Here is a 17,995-nt window from a genome sequence, read left to right on the forward strand (position 1 = left end):
CACATATGCATACAGACGACGGCCTTAATTGTAGTCAACATACTTCTTTCGTACTGTCGACACAATCGGGCATACGATAGAACAAAAAAAAAAACTCAATTGGAAGTGACCTATGCGGACGTACGCTGCAAATCACCAACGGCTGTTCCATAGTCGAGTTTCATATACTATTTTCACATATTATTATATTGCAATTAATTTTAAATAAGATCCACAACACTTCACCGGAAGCTAAAATGTATCGAAGTACTCTTCGTTGACATTTCAATCTTGGTGATAGTACAGCCTTTACCATCTTGACAAACTACTGTTTAGATCCACGCCATCGACGTAACGCAACGGTGGCATGGATATCACCTAATAACGTTGCCCATTGCGCGGCGTAAAATGTCCTTTGTTGAAATAGGAAAGAGCCAGCAATCGTCCCGCTTTACCTCGTACGTGAAAGTGTTTTTTTCGAACGTAGCAAAATATGTTTCCTGTCAGCGGCGAACTTCGGTGGACCAATAGCGCTAATAAGGCTGGGAAAATTGATCGTTTAACAGATTTGAGTAAACAGATAATTTACTACCGAAGCACTACGATCTGAAAAAACATCAGAAAAGCACATCAAATAATAATAATAGAATGTGTTTCTAATCAACCGCTTACAAAAACGTTCAGTGTATATTTTTTCCTATATGCAGACTTAATAGCACTATCAATCACATAGTTGAGTACGCTTCATACCTCTTAAAGATAACGGTGTCCTTTTAATCTCTTTCTATCCTTTCTTCTACTATGCAAGATAATTCTTTTCTCGCCTCTATGGCTAATACCGACAACGGTGGTTAGCGTTTTTAAATACAGGGAGCGTCTGTCGCCGTCGCTTCCTAACGACAGACAAGCGTTGTCCGAGATGAGTTCATCATAGGGACTCTAAATTATCTTGATCTGTTAAAGTGCACTCTAGCCGGGATTAGGAAAGCTATGAAAATCGGTGCACTTGCACCATGTAACGGGGCCAGGAATGTCCTTTAACTTCAACGTAGGGAAAAGGGCAGCATTGTCCCTATTACTGGGTCACCAGGTTTTTGTTTTTATAACAACCCTTATTCAACAATAATAGACAGCTCTTGAGAGTACATCTATATGACGACAACGGTCGCGACGAAGTAGGTAGTTAGTCGATCTGCTTATTTTCTTGGCTAGTGCACATAGACACACACACGTCTTGGCACTGGCCCACAAATACGAATGATAGCTAGTTGAAGTATTATAAGGGCTGTAATTTCGGTATTAAACACTTCCTATAGGGGCATCACAAGAGGACCAGAGCGGCCGTTGCTGCCATCCATCTCATAAAGCTTTCTCCGCAATGAAAGGTTGCCCATATACAAATATATTCCAAATGAGTACGCGGCATAGCGAGATAGCACAGCCTAATGGCCGAAAAAGGCTTAGCATCATCTTTATCTATGAGGTGATATTTATAACCTGTGAATTTTCTGTTTATATATTAAATTATTCTTTGGCAGTGCCAGTTAAAAAAGCAGTATTAGCCAAGGAGATAGGCAGAATAACGTCATGTTATTTGATACGATACTGTGTAACGGCAGTAGCCATAGTGATACCAAAAACACTGCGATATAGCGAATAAATGAAACAAATATAAATTTACACTAATAATAGCCACATATTTGATAATTATAAAAAAAAACTATAAACTATACTGGTTGGATCATTTAATATAAGTATATTTGACGGTCTTTAAAAAAAACATACCGTGCAATTCATTCTTCGTTCTGTAAAAACAAATTTATTTAATGGTGTTACTTTGACAAAGCGTAACAGTTTAGAAGACTGTACTTCGGAAGACGCAGAATTTCGTCGTTGAAATTTTCTGGCACAACTTCTCCTGGCTTACTTCTCATCTTTTTCATGCTCTACTAAAACGTCACTATTTAAGTATGTATCTACGAAACAAACGATAAAAACAAACTGCACCGAAAGTTACCTCTGAAACTCTAAAACTTGGAATTCATTAAAGTTTTAGAGTTTCAGAGGTAATAAAATTACGTATTTCAGAACACTCTATATATGTATTTGTTATTTCACCTCAGAAGCCTTTCAGGTTCTACTAACTTTTTTAACGTTTATCTGCAAACAATAAAGCATGGTAATTCGATTCAGTGCCTTATTTATAGCTTAGTAATATAGGTGCTCACAACGCTCGGATATTTAGTACGCTTATTCAAAATACATATATCTAGCTTCCACAGCAAAAATGTGTGGTAGATTTTTTAAGTTAACTATTGTGAGTGTTCGCGGGTTAATTATAGGAGTTAACTCATTTGAATAAAATAAAAGAAAAAAAACACTCGAGAAGCAAATTTATATTTTTAAACATCGTACTTTTTCTTTTTCTTTGTGGTAAACCATCAAATAGCGTTTAGCGTAATGTAAGCGTACAGCAGTATCCGCATTAATATATATAACACGTAAAGTCATTAGTATTCCCATTGGTTTTCTATTTATTTGAAAAAAAATTCACATTCAAGTGCTATTTAATATTATTTAGCCGATAATTACGATTTATTTAAATTGAAGAAAAGATACAAATAGGTTATCTCCCTCGAGTTACAAACCAAACTATAGCTTTGCCGAGGATCCGGACTCACTATGGAGTCGTTTTTATTCCCTTTTCACGGTTTATTATAGATAGATAAACATTACTATTTTATTGGCAGAAGGGTGAAAAACTGGTTATTTTCATGCCATGTAGTGTCAAAATTAATTCTACGTTGATACAGATGCTCATCTCCAGCAAAGCTAGTCTTCATGAGAAGAGATCACCTCCCACTCTACGCATATCACACATTTCGGGCTTGCTTTTATGTAACCACGTTTTCTTCTAAGTAAGTCAATATGTAGACATCTGGATGTGTTCGACTCGACTGCCATATCTACGTATCGATCAGGCTGATTCACACAGATCATTTCTGATCGAGCTTTCTGTGATCTACTTGGGGGCTCAAGAGTGATGTCTGGACAACAGCGGGTGACCGTGTGGAACGAGGTCGATAGCAGTCGATTGGCTGCATCGAAGTGGGCAGAGATCGTCAGTTCTGTCGTCGCACCTTTCCTATTCCAATATACTTCCTCAGCGGTACCTTGTGTGCCCCAAGTAAAAGTGGAAAAGTAGACAGTTTTCTTCCTACTGCTATCTCTTGCAGGTCTCGTTCAAATCAAAACTCAATTAATTAATTTATTTATATATATCTGTAATCTATATATGTTTTTACACCTATTCTCTATCATCTAGCTACCGATTAATGGACAAAAATATTCCAACTGGCCTTGCTGAACCTCTCTCCAGTGTCACCTTCTGTTTTACAATGAATTACTCTTATAGAATATAATGAAGTCTTTTACGTTTTCCCTAAGAAAAGTTGAATGCTGTTATATTTGCTAGTAATTCTGTCGTTGTCAAGGTAATACTGAGATTTTTTTAAATTATTCCGTTCAGTTAGCAATGGAAGGTTATGTTTTGGCTTGCGCTCTAAAAGGCGACAGAATTGAGCAAAATAGAAACATTATGACCTGATGGTTAAAAGTTTCTATTGGAAACGTCTTATAACAAACGAATAGGCAATGTCCATTTTACCAAATCCGTTGGTCCCATTACACGAGTGATTGGTTCTATCCTCATCTCTAGATTGGTGCTTGCATCCTCCAGCTGTCTGCGTACGTACGTACGTACGTAAGTAACAAATGATTTTTCGGTGTCTATTCATCTTTTACAAAGCACTAATTTGTTATCGGCCATCATTGCTCTCTCGGTGTTTTCGATACGAATTCTCACTTCCGGCTAATTCTGTTGATTATCTTCACTGATCCTGCTGTCGCACAGCTATCCGTCTGCTTTGCATGCGCAGCTCACATTACGTTAAAGCTATAGTAGCAGCTACATTTCTCTGTCAGTCTGGCTCATCCGGCAGCTAGTCACGACAGCCATGTTAAAATATTTGGCCTATTTGCACAAGTGTACCTAAACAACCATTCTACATCGTAGTTTATTGCTACACATACGTCTGGCTATGTAAAACTGGAAAAAGACCGTCAGAGTGATTTAATAGAACAGATCTAAATCAGTTTCTAAGTGGGTGCTAGCGGACCCTCTGTTGACCTACCAGATCTTCTCATCCCGTCTCCCACCCTTCCCGTGGCCTTAACAGTCCGACGACATTGGCGCTAGCAGCAGCTTTTGTTTCCAAGTATTATCTATCTTAATTGCAACAACAAGAATTCTTTAGCAGTCCTATTTTCTTGATGGCTAGTCCCTGGTCAAGTTGACAAGCTGTGCTTTCCTGGCCATAGTACTATCCCAGAGTGTTCGCGCGAGGTAAAGAGGATAGAGAGCAAAGGACAAAACAAAGTAGCAGGAACACAAGCTCTTCTTTGCGTTGTTACCAGATCAGTTTCTATCCCGGCTGTTGTACAGCAGCTCTACATGGCATAGCTAGTCGTCTTCACACTTTTCCTTCTTAGCACGACATTTTTAATGAAGTGCTAGTAGAGGTGCTACCATTGTAGAGTACGTTCAGGTTTGCTCAACACTTACAAGGGTCAGAGATATATATATATATATCATCTGTGCCATATATAGCACAGAGGAGTGTTGCACAGAATCTGTTTGAGTATAGAGCTTATTTAGAGCACGCGATAGCAGTTCGTTGTGCAAAAGAAATGTACTATCGTGTAAATAGATTCTGTTGTAGGACAACTTCATGTACGGAAGTTATGGATAACTTTGAAAGTTAGATACGAACGATTAGGAACGAAGTTTGCGCTTGAGGACCCATTTACGCCATCGTTACAGCCGAGTTCTGCACTGTGTATTTGGTACTAACTGGGTGCGTAAATGAATTCCTCGCAGTTCACTAATATCTAACATAACAGCTTCGGAATATCAATTATCATTTGGCTTCACTGAGAGAAACACGAATCAGACAGAGAAATCTGAAAGACGGTAGATATGTGCTTATATGTAAAGAAGTAACCAAACCACCTTCAAGTGTCCTATAGTTTTGACCATTTTCACACCAAAACCAACTGACTGCTATTGTTGTTGTAATTCTTCTGGCTATTATTTCTCTAGGTATTTTTCACCGTTTTCGTTTTTCTTTCGAATATACTTGATAATTATCTCGAGATAATGTTATATGCCCTTAGCAAGAATTACCGTCGGCTTCGATCAGTTGTCAAAGTATAACTCAAATTGACTATCCTGTTTGTTGCAGTGCATCGCACGATTGCCATTCATGGTTACTCGAGGCTCATCTACAACCATCTAATACAGGATCTATACTTTTAGCTGGTATATTATTAAAATTAGGATATTATTTTAATTTGTTTACAAATTTCTGGCACTCGATCACAAGATGTCACCACTAACCGCTGTACCTGTTCTTAGGTCGGATGTCACAAAATAATGTGGCTTTCTTGAGGGTAAATTACTATTTATCAAAACTATGAATTATTGATTGAACTGCAATATTTTGTCAAAAAAAAAAGTGAATTGTCCTAGCTAACTAGGGCTGATTTCGTCCTGCCCTAGTCCCCGTTGTCCTTTAATTTTTAATGGCAGAAAGAACTGTTAGATAATCACGTTTTTACGATGAGATTAGCAGGCGCAGTTCCCTCTTCCTGAAACTAGAAAATAGCCGTAACCGACCTGGACAACTTTAGTTAACCTGATAGTCCTCTTATACGACACAGTAGCATTGATGATGTACGATGATTCCCTTTGCGGTATTTCCCTCAGCAAACTAGAAGCGCTGTATCGCACAACGTAAATCGGTAATCAGCGACCGTCCACGTGATGGCGTAATGGCAGCCAGTGTTTGCCTATTAAACTAAAAGAAACGTCGAGTAATATAATGTAATGAAGTTTGAAATCTGGCATAATCACACTTTGTTTCGTGCCGGCAGGCACCCGTCGAAAGTAGTGCTTAACAATAGCTAAATTGGACATGAGATTTAAAACGCTTATTTATTTAGTAATTAAGTATCTGTTCCTAAAAATTTTACGGATTCAGTTTAATTGAACGAAGCAAATGTGATCGATTAGTCGGCACAATTTTACACAATAGCAGCTAACCGGAATGGCGCCACAGTGGACGAATATTTGAAGTGCCATGCCTCTTTGTGAACACGGTTCTATTTTACCGTTATACTTTAGCAATTAATCGCCGTTTCTGTATCAGAAATAATTGATTCATACTTACGCTCCATATAGTTTGTTATCCAATCTACTTTTGCTGTGCATGGTATATCACAATGGTCTGACGTAGTCCAATGCCAACCTTAAGTAACGATCAATACAATAAGCAGATGTGTCCACAATATGAGATATGCAAATCCGAAATATTTGCAAAGCCTCAAGCGATGGAGCGAGCGCTCAGTGGCGAGGTAAAATGTTTAGTGAAAGGAAGTGCCTTCGCCTGGACAAATAGTGTCCTTCTCAGTAGCCTGTCCTACATTGGATAACGTTAGTATAACGCGGTTTAAAGCTCCTTCAGCGGTAAGCGGGCTCAAGGAAAGCTGAATCGTCGGATATTCGAATTGCGCTTAGCTGGGTCCCATATTAAAATTCGTATAATATTTCGCTAGGACAAGAGGAAAGAGCTCAATACAAAAATTAGGACGCTATGAGATACCCTCTAGAAGGACAGAGGACCAGCGTAGGATGCACAGCCTCACGCTATCTATCCCCCATTCTCCTCTCATCCCGCCTTCTTTTTTGCTGCTGAGCTTGATTGCTTTATCAAATGACGATGGCCGATAGCTCCCATCACGAAAAAAATCCTATTATTTCCTCAGCCGTCAGAGAAAATTTACATTCGAGGAAGCCCGTACTGCCCGCTCCCCATTGGACGAAAAAGTCTGGGGCTCGAAGTAAAGCCGCCACCTCATCCTCTTAGATTACCTCCACCATCACCCCCGCGCCTTCGATTTTTCGTAAACCCCTCGTCCATTCTCCTTGCCCCGACAACTTCAGCGCCTCAATAAGCCAGCTATGTTACTATCCAACTTGCTTCTGGTCAAGTTTAAGTGCCCTCAACCTTTCCTTTTTCTTTTCGTCCGATCAAGTTCTCGTCCGGTGGTGACAAGGATATACCTCTTCTGTGCTTTTCGCGTTTTCCCGGAACTGTACAAGCAATAAATAAAAACGCTATTCCCTTGAAACGAGTTTTGAATATCAAGCGGGCATTCATCCATGATGCTGTTAACTGTAATGAGACGGCTTCTCAGAGCGACACGTACAAAACTTAACCTGCCAAATCCCACGGAACGCTCGGCAGTATTCGATTGAGAAGGAATTGTCTGTTATAACGTGATTTGCGTTGATAGATGTTGTGATTTAACTTTTCTAAAAGGAAGCCTCATAACGTTTCTTGACACATTTCGTGACCACATTCGCTAATCTCTATAGAAACAAACTCCATCACGTAAAGCAGAACATAACATTTATAAAATGTGCGAAAAAAAACCCACAACCTTAACATAACTCTTCAAGTGTACCTGTGCGATTTAGTGTTCCCTAAGCACAACAGAACCATTGGTATCTTGAAAAATACAGTTTTCTAATTATATCGTTATAAATCTTCAATATGTATTGCCATTCATTACCCGTGTTGAAAGCCGGAGATTCGTAGTTGCGCATAACAAAAAATGTCTATGACTTATCCAAAACGACAAAAGAACACTCATGATCATTTGACAATAAGCCGAGACAAAGCTGAATCCAGAGCTGCATTCTGTGAGAACCTTTTTGCCGTTTGTTTTCGAGACTTAGAAGGGAGACGCTATTGTCGCCATTGCTATGCGGGGTAGCCAGTCATCCATCAGTTGTCTCATGCAGACGCCCGAATGTCGGCAGGCGGATGTATGACCTACAGGGGGAGGCATGCTTTCTATGCACTAAAGAAGCCATTCGTTGCCTCGGCTTTTTGTTGAGTACCATGTGCCATTCGGTCGCATTTGTAGAACCATAGTGGCGATGGTCGCAGGGCTGGCAGTACCAGTGCCGCTGGCCACCACAGCCTGCAGATTTGTCCTGCATGAGCCGCAGGACAAATCACGCACACTAGTAGACATACAAAACATTGAGTGGAGCGGACACGACAGAGAAGCGACTAATGGACAGGATTGTTTACTCAGCTAGTTTCGCTCACATGATTCAAGATAGCACAGGGGTATAACACTGTAAGTGTTTTGGAATGGAAAGATAGGGGGAATGTAATGTTCGAACAGGGCTTAAAACCGAGAGCATGCGGTTTGGATATGCCCGCAGTAATATACAAATGTTCGATATGCACACGTTTCGCAAGATACAGACCCGTCGAACAGATATTAGCGTACACACGGAATTGTCGGCTGCCATCACAGTCAGCAAGAAGTAACGCGTAACAGCAAGAGGTCCAACCGTCCCGAGCCATAGTTCTGATCAATGTTCTCTGAAATCTCTTTAAATTAAGAAATTTTTCGCATAACTTTACGTCGCACAGAGAGATCGAACTATTCTTCGTGTATGTCGCACTATTCAAATTGATGATTTTCGATATATTTCATTTTCAAATGTCAACAGCTGAGGTGCGTTCCTGTGTCAAAAGAAAAAGTGCCTTTTATGGCACATTCATTAATAGTCGACATCTTGTCTGTTGAAGCCTATTTACTGCACAGAGTAACTTTTCAAGTGGGAAAACTTTTGCAGAATTAAACTTTCTTTATACAGATTGGATTAACACAGGGCCAGATATCAACTGAGGCATATAGGTGGTCTGGGTTGTGCTTCGTGTGTGGTATATTGGCAGTCGTTGCACCGTTAGATTTATTATGTAGCCACGTATTACAAGGTCGCAGTTTCTTAATGGTCTCAACAAAAGCAGAAACCTTAGTGTACAATGGCACTAAATTTGATTATATGTTTTTCCCTCATTATTATTATTAAAGAATGTATCATTTTATAAATAAAATTCGGGATTGTTATTCCTATCTTTGGTTAAGGTAAACTATAAATTACTTGAGTTCGTAATGGCGGTTTAACGTCTAAATACATTGAAATAAAGTAAATGTAACTGATGTTTTTCTGCAAGTAATTTGTTCAGAACGGTTATTATCGTTCCGTGGGTAATTGACCTCTAGCGGCGATATTCATTCGTCGCAAAAAACGATTCAAGAAGCTCTGAACTTAAGAAAATTAGCTACTCTCGCTGATATACGTCATAGGCCGACTTATATTGAGTATGTAAAGATGTGTATTTGGTTCCTCGAAATTAACCGAAGTTGGTGTTCTCTTTCATCTACTCCATAGGCATATGCCTTAGTACGTATCAAAAACGGAGCCTCGTGCTATAAATAAATCTGTTATAGGACTGTCGTTGAATTTCCTACAGTTAGTTCTACGAAGCGTGTCGAAACTGTCAAAGGTGAAAATTCTCAAACCTTCGATTCCACGAGGACAGCATCTCTATGGCATCTCGATCTTTTCCAATATTTCGTTTCCATATATTCCTTTACCAGACTAGATATTTCAGTTTCAGTAGATTAGACAAGGAATTAGCTTAGAAAAGTTTGCACTAACACAAACCGTCGTGTCCTATGTATGTACTGTATGGCGCCACTACATCAACTTATTATTTTTAACATATTATTATCTTTTATAGCATTAGTAGAAACGCCTGTGAGCAAAGTCACCAACGATAGATGATGTTTTTGCTTCATTCGCCATAAGCGCATTACAGGTTTATTTAATAATACCACGCAGACCTGTTTTTCAGTTGCGGTTATCAAATCCTTCTTAGAGAAAAAAATATATTTTTGAAGTTATCATACTATGATATAGAAACATCTCGCAAGCTTACTTGCGCTCTTTCTTCCATGCGTATTCTTCAGTGTGTAACTTGGGCGAGCGACGTTGTTTTTCCTCTTGTCTAGAGCCTTCTTGAATTTTTGTCCCTTATCTTTTCTTATATACATGGCTGACATGTTTGAAAGGCATATAGTAGTAATGATCTAGATGGTTTGCTTACTCTACCATTACGCAGGTATACAAAACATCACCTGTATTGCTTTACGACATTTCCATTGCCAAGAAAAAAAAGGCGCTGTTTTTCTACGAGGTTTTATTAACCTTAAACGCTAGCTTGAGACAACCAATCGTAACTGGTGCTTCTGTTAGCACAAACACACACTAACACGTATATTGTATACGAAAAGAAGACCGCAAAGAGGGCTCAGTTTCTTGCTTCCAGATGTCTATAATTCTTTATCTACGGCAACGAAATTAAATAAGCTCGCTCGCTGTGAGTTTGAGGGACTGCGCGTGACCGTTCAAGTCATTGGACAAGGGTATTTTCCTTCTCCTATGCCTTTTGTCATTACGCAATTTAGCCAGCGAAAGAAAAAGTGACCGCGTGCTCTTGTCTATCTGGAAGTTTCGCCAACTACAACAATACGCGTAATCGACAAATGCGACAGTGGTGATAGCAGCTGCAACAGTGGCAGCGAGAGCTATGACGGGGGCCAGCTGACAGGGTTAGTTTGCCGGAGCGAAGGTAGCTGCAATCACTGACTGTATTGGTCCAATACGGAATTACTTCGAACGTCTGTCCCCATTCATTCTTTTTAGAAGCTTCATTAACATGATTGAGCCTGCAGAATATTAACAGGGTCACAGATAAGCAAATGAACTTGTCCACTTGCGGTGGGAGTTACTACCAGCAGCAGCTTAACCTCCCTATCACGGCTGGTGTTACGGGTGCTGTGTCTTTTTCCTATCGTATCAGTATTCTTCGTACGGAAAGTAACCCGATTTCAGACAACAGTGCTAGGGAGGTTTGCAACACAATACATGGCATATTGGAGCTCTTATGGAAAACATCTCATTGCAATAACGTTTATCCAAAAGGGGCACTGCATTCATTTGTCTTAAAGCACATGTTCGACCAGACCATTTGATAGCAAAATGTGTACATTAACCGTTTTCTAGGCTCGTCGTCATTTAAACTTTCACACCTTTTTAGGTACAAGACATGGTTCTGCATACTCACCTGTAACCTGTGAAACAATGCGAACGCACTATCAACTGCATCCGTGGAGATTTTAAGATCGCTTTTGAAAGCTGCCTATCTTGACAAATAGATCAACAGGCAGCCGTGTGCTAGCAATATATTTTCGTCACAAGTGTAAGGTAAGATTTTTGCTATAACTTTATAGGTGCTTTTGAAGAGATGAAGAAAAGGTTCATATTGAAAGCATAAAAACAATTCGAATAGCCCTATGTTGACGATGACGATGACGATGACAATCTAAGCGGTCTGCGAACGTCGTCGCCGGAACCGCGGTTCTACGGACATTAAAATGACCGTTGATAACTCTGGTTGAGCTGGTTTCCCGTCAACGCTAGATTGCTTACATTTCATGGACTCAGCGTGATCTAATGTCTCAGAGCAAGGTGGACAGACGGCGATGACGGGTTTTCAAAGGCGTCTTGCTGTGACAAAATGGCGCTATCTCTTAACGCATCACGCCACATTAACCGAGCAGATTGGTGGTACGCCACGCGCCTCGCCAAAGCTGATATGCTTGTTTGTCAGACGTTTTACATGTTTTTTGATGCAAGGATTGCCGTTATTCTCTAGCGAGGCTGCCACGCGGTTTGTCGTACAGGGACGTATCGATCGACCGACACAGAATCATTTCAACAATAGTCGAAATATAGTTGTTTTCTTTATGGAGGTTCCAATCACATCTAGGAAAGAAGCGATGCGTTATTTTATCGCTAGCATGATCCTATCATGGTTTAGTTTGACACAGTAAAAGAGCGAGCGGATAAGTCTCAAGGATTACAGCAGATTAAACAGGCCTAGCTGTACCTCAGTCCTTATTGAATCGCGCAGACATATTTGAACGTCATGTAATTTTCAGTGACTCAATATCCATAATATGATAAATATCGGTTAACCCGTTTTGTTTCCGTCACAAAACGAACGGCAGTGTCCTGCGTCGTATCAGCATCGAATATATGCCAACACGTAACTATATACAAAAGGAAACCGGACCTGAAGAAGACCTGTGTCGTTTGTACAGTCGAGCAATACACATTTATGATAAATCACAATGTGCAGAGCACTCTTAACGAACGTCCCTTTATATTTAGCGCTTAGAGAGGGCTCAGTGGATCGTTACGGCTGCCCGTTTTACCCGAATTCAGTTCTTGATGTGGAAAGTGTGGAAAACTTTGGACCACGTAGCTAAGAAAGGATCGTTTGTAAGAGCCTACATCCACCGCCGGCCTGTCTAACGCCTACTATTGACTATTACGAATTATCAGGTGACATATTTGATGGCATTAAATGCAAACAAGTATGTTTAAACTGTGCTTTACAGTGTGCGGCACAAAGGCAGAGCTCTGAAACGTTTGAAAAACGGTAGCGCAAAAAAAATTGAAAAGGCACACACTGCACATCAAACATACGCATGCACTTTGTTGTATTGAAATAATACCTTTGGAAAATATTTAAAAAGAAAATTTTATGCATTATTTGAAAGTGAAGAATTGCCTATACACAAGTTAGAAATATTCTATCGTATGTGCTTTGTAGTGCAGCCAAATTTACACGAGGTTTCGACGAGGAGATATTAAACGGTGCTTAAAGAAGACGTTTCCTACAGATGCAAATATAAGGCGTATGTGTTGACGCCCAACTCACGGAAGGTAAGCCTTCTAATGATCGAGTTTTAATCCTGCAAAGTTCCCTGCAAGTATAAAATTCGTCAACGAATAGAACGGGTTTATTGTATAGATGTTGATTGTGAGGCTGAAATAAATTTCAAGCGTAGTCTCAGCTTTGAAACGTATGCTGATTACAACCAACGGTCAATTTGAAAACATTACCTCTTTTGTGAATGACTACAGGGTTGCCGCGTACCTTTCAACGCAAGCCTCTATGCGAACGAACAATTGTATATCAGGTCTTTTACAAAATAGCCTAACAAATCTCGAGCTCTAGGGGGTTTGTGAAAAATGTTATATGCTTAACTGTCAGGTTCCGTTACTAGCAAGTACGTACGTACAGATCTTCTATAAAAAGGCACCATCTGATTGTGGTTCTCAATGATCTGAATAGTTGGAGTCTACTTCCTAACAGAATTCACATGGTAGTTGCCGCAAACATTTTCTGTGGAAATAAATAAATACCCTCTGTTTTATCGCTAATGAAGCCGAACATACTGTGCCATTTAGCTGGACCTCCATTTTAGTAATCACAAGAATGTCTACCTTCGTAGCGTTATTTGTACGCATATAAAAATAAAGATACAAACTGACAATTTCATGTTGGGTAAAAAATAACAGTAGCATAGGTGGCGGTCATTTTTGATCTATGTAGTTTGACTACCAGACTGAAAATTGCGACAAAAACACCGAAAGAGTAGGGCGTGAGGCTCTGCGCCTGAGAGTCAATGGTATTCAGGTCACCGTCACTTACCTGAAAGGATAGCAGTTTATTATAACCCACTATTAATAGTTCGAAGCATATAAATCTACGGATTAGCTTATAAAAATAAAGCTCGATACTTAATTTCATTGAAAGACAAACGAATGTCGCCTAACGGTATGAACAACGTGGAAATTAATCCTACGGCGTGATTCTGAGTTTAGTCGGTCGAGCGATCGAAGTACAAAGTCTTGCGACAAACTATGGCCAATAACTTGGCATTATTAATATGGAATAGGCTAAATAGGTTTTTTTTGTGAGAAACTTATTTGCCTCATTTCGGAATAAATATCTATAAATTTTTTGTCAAAGCGTCTAACAAACGAGAAGAAGCTAATCGCAAATGTAACTAGTTAAATATTGCGTGGCGGAACTCGTTGGGTCTAGTCTAGTGTACGTTTCTCGTATTGTACGCGAATAGATATATGAGCATGGCCTCCTTGATCACCAACGTACCATTTGGTAGCTGTAATTTTCAGACCCAAGCCAATAGCAAAACGCTGGTTCCGACAAAGGCAACATTCGGTAAACAGATGGGTCAGTTTAATCTTCTGTTGATGATGCATTTTGCCGTTATGATGTTGAGCGTTTTGCAACAGCCTTGTACTCTACTTTCGGGCGGATTTGAAAAGCTCGTTGACCCTAAAATTTGCATCCATCTAATTACTGTTCGACATTTGAATAATGAGATCGCACAATATAAACCCATAGTTAAGGATATATCATGTGAAAACTTCTTGGGTCTTTGATTATTGTCATCGTTTCAGACGTGTGTTGCATATAGAGGCAGTAAAGGATGCTATTGGTGAATTTGGTCGCATCGATCAATTACTCCATAACTTTAGTTCATCTCTCTGCCGAAAACATTCCTCGCACGATTTCCACTATTCTAATCGTTTAACTGCGCTTTTCTAGCGTATTTGATGCGTCACGACCCAGTCGTCGTCTTCACAGAATCGGAGACTGTCGAGGAATTGTGCGATAGAGAAATGATTCGTACGAAAATCGAACGCTCGTCCACGAGCAAATGTTAGTGAGAGGTTTTCTCGTTTCCTTTACAATTAAGGTAATTTCGTCTCCTCTATAGGGATCGCCAGCGTTCATTCATTACCTTCGGTATAAGTCAAATGGAATACATGATGCTGAGGTAAGGGTCGTCAACCTGAGAAAGTGTTCTGGGTTTAAATGCGGTTTTGGTTGACTCTCGTAAATCCGACTTAATAGCAGGGTGTCCGTCATCCGTGCCAGAATTGCGTCTATATCGCAGGGAAGGACCGTTAGGCTGCATCATGAAGTTGCAGGGGCTCATTCAGGAATATTTGGGTGTTGCTCTCGACTTGCGTTGAAAACATTTGGGAGATAGTATTTCATTGTAGTGGCGTCTGGCAACATTCTGGCGCATAACATCTCGCTACGCAGAAACTACGAGATTCGAGAGCAGAAGGCCACCTCGACGCAAGCCTCCGACACTGCTCTGGCGCTTAGCCACGGTCGTATTCTAATATACACGGAAACCCTTTGTAGTCCTTCCACCTGATTAACTTGTTTTAGGGGAAGGGAGAGGAAGATAGCGGGCGAAACTGAGGAAGCAGGTTGGAAAACTTTCACTAAAGGGGGTAATACGTGCAGGAAGGAAACTGTGTTAAGGAGCGAGAGGCATTCGGCATATTTGATTCTCGCCTTAAATCTCTCGCAGCATTTTGATTTGCCTCATCATGAATAACATCAAATTGAGAGGGGCGTCGGGCCGACTTGCCTCTCAGATTTTATTGGACAGACTAAAGCTAGCTAAAGACATGACAGTAGCGTAACGCAAAGATTTATCAATAGTCACTTCAGTTGGTCTGGCCACAAAGAGGAAACCAACCGGAAATTAATTTTCTCTGTGGAACTATTTTGTATTCGCTACACGCTAAGACTATATTTTCTGCCGCACTTCAGCCACGAGGAGCCTTCTTGTTTCAGGCAAATATTCAAATCACTATTTTCTTACTGATGAGCTAAAGTTCTATACCAGTTCTTTTAACTACTGTCATTTGTGACAGAGTTAATCACATCACTATGTAAAAAAGCACAAAATTAGCACTCATGAGGAAAGAATACTTGTCGTGCAGTGAGCGCTCTATGAATTCTAACTTTTTAATTAACTGAGTAAAAGGGCATCTCCATCGTGCCTTGCCTCACTGTCGTCACTTGCCACCACGGCTCAAGAACACGCGCTTTTTACTTCAACGTCAACAATACAACAGGGAAGCTTTATGTGAGCCATCAAATATCCAGAGGACAGGTGCCGAACGCAGAACAGTTGCAGCTAATTATGTAGCAAGATGCTTGTTTCTTACTTGTATTGAGTTTTCGTCTGAATCTACGGTAAGGTACATAATTGTGGATGTATAGATGAATGTTCCCAGTGTAAGATAAGCGTATTCAGCGAGCCGTACATCCGATCTTTCGCTTTCTCCATGCCTTGCACTCTGTATTTCACTCCTGACGCCCTCCATCTGGTGACAAACATTGAAATATTTTTGTTCGCTGCATTAAAGGCACTAAAAAAAAGGTATGCCGCGCCCGCTTGAACCCTTCGATCCTTGTACGCATTCATTTGTATACCTTCTTGTTGTTGTCCCAAGTGATGCACAAAGATACGTTTACCTAAGATTTGTTTCTTGACGATTACTGACGATTAGTTTCTCGTGATAGATACTCATTTGTATAGCTTCTAGTTCATATGAGAAATTGACCGATACATCTAAGGAAACATGGTTTACCATTGGTAAAGCAAAATAGGAACGGAATCGTTCTAATTATCGAATTCATGGCTATTTCTCTCTTCAATAGTATGAGCTTATTGTTGTCTCTATCGCAAAATTGATATTTCCGGATTAGGTATGAATAACACTTCTCGATCAATTTAGACTGAGCATAGCCTTATGAAACACGTTCATCGCTATCGGCATGCTAACTGCTACCTCTTTAGTAAACGCTTTTTATGGTAGCCCCTGGTCTATTGTCGCCCGTTAGTATCGCAGTTTTCTCTAATGGCAGTCGGCGCATCTCTCCGCTCAGAGCTCACCGTCGGGCCTATGCCATGAGTAAGTTTGTTTCGTGCGAGTCCCTTCTCAAAGTGTAACCGTTCTATATATGATGAGCAATGCGGAAAAGAAGAACAGGGATGAGGCAATTACTCATCGCCTAAGTCTTGCAGACTTCGAGCGCTCGCCCGTCAGAATCAAGTGTTCCCGTACGAATTTATCGCGGACTGAACAAATAATCAAAGACAAAGGAACGATAAAGTGAAGAAGACCAGGTCTTCTTCGACACCCACCAACAATGCAAACGCTTCCCAGAAGGATGCATGTTGTGGCGTTTTCCTCTGCTTGAATGCTACCTCTAATTTTTTCGTGCCAATGTAATTTCGCATCGACTAATACCTATTATCTAGAGTAAATTTTCTCTTATAAGCATTTTCTTCTATCTGAACGTTTGAAGACATCAGTTCAGTTCTAGCAGATTCATGTCCACGATAAAAACTATGGAGTACAACGCACTTGAGCTGTTGATCGATGACGAAATCATATGACACAGTCCGTTTACCATTTGTATTATTATACTCTTTTAAATGAACTCATAAGTGAATTTGAAAGAAACAGAAAGGCTAGAGAAAAGTCGGCGCTCGTTAGTTGCGCGATCTCTTCATAACATTTGTCAAAGTCAAGTCGATCGACTAATTGCGAGATCGATCGATCAGTCGAATAGTTCACTTCACACAGTAGGCTCCTGCCTGTTCCTTTCGTATCACCTGCACCTCTTCAAACGTTTCTTGTATCGTTTGATCTTTCTTTGTTTGTCTTTTCTTCGTAGTCCAGGGCCAAATTTCTATATTCGTGACTGTGTCGCGCGGCCCGTCCACCCATTGCTCACTTTTCGTATCGTAATTTCCTCTATCCTCTATTTCGCGTTGCTGTTTTTTCCCTTTAACCTGGAAATGAGGCGGAGCGGGATGTAAATGGCCGACGATTTTGGTCCAGTTCGCTGCTATTTTAGCGGTTATCATGCCGCCACGATGGCAGCCTGTCTCGCTGTCCGGACGAGTGGCGCCGGCGTTAACCATGGCTATCCCGAAAATAGGATTGAGGAGAGATGACGAGCAAGGAACAAGAGAACGAGAAAAAATGAAGCCAACTAGCTGCTTGCGACACCAATCGCTAAGCGGGTGAATAACGCGAACACGATAAACGAACATTCGATCCCGCTAGCGTCCAGTACAATATCTACCGACGCGGAACCATTTCAAACTTCCTTTCGATTTTTTTTCTGGATGTTTTTTCCTCATTGCGCTAAACGAGGTAGAAATAACGAGACAGAGAGAACGGTGGTCAATTCTAATGCCTAAAAGGAACAAGGCGAGTAGAAACAATTGTTATAGCCTAGGTCTCAAATATGTCAGGCAG

At 40.5% G+C, this 17,995-nt stretch overlaps 1 long non-coding RNA gene across 9 annotated transcripts in view; it reads left to right on the forward strand.

The window, feature by feature from the left end:
- The first annotated feature begins 11,889 nt into the window (after positions 1–11,889).
- LOC111260062 (uncharacterized) overlaps positions 11,890–17,995 on the forward strand; it is a 116,012-nt gene continuing 109,906 nt past the window's right edge. For 4 of the 9 annotated variants that reach the window (XR_015310831.1, XR_015310836.1, XR_015310817.1 and 1 more), the window contains exon 1: positions 11,890–12,763. This is a non-coding gene — a long non-coding RNA (uncharacterized LOC111260062). The remainder of the gene's footprint in view (positions 12,764–17,995) is intronic. The other 5 variants (XR_015310823.1, XR_015310839.1, XR_015310832.1 and 2 more) reach the window with 5 other exon arrangements.

The sequence above is a fragment of the Varroa jacobsoni genome, unplaced genomic scaffold (assembly GCF_002532875.2).
Source record: "Varroa jacobsoni isolate VJ856 unplaced genomic scaffold, vjacob_1.0 scaffold_39, whole genome shotgun sequence".
Lineage (NCBI taxonomy): Eukaryota > Metazoa > Arthropoda > Arachnida > Mesostigmata > Varroidae > Varroa > Varroa jacobsoni.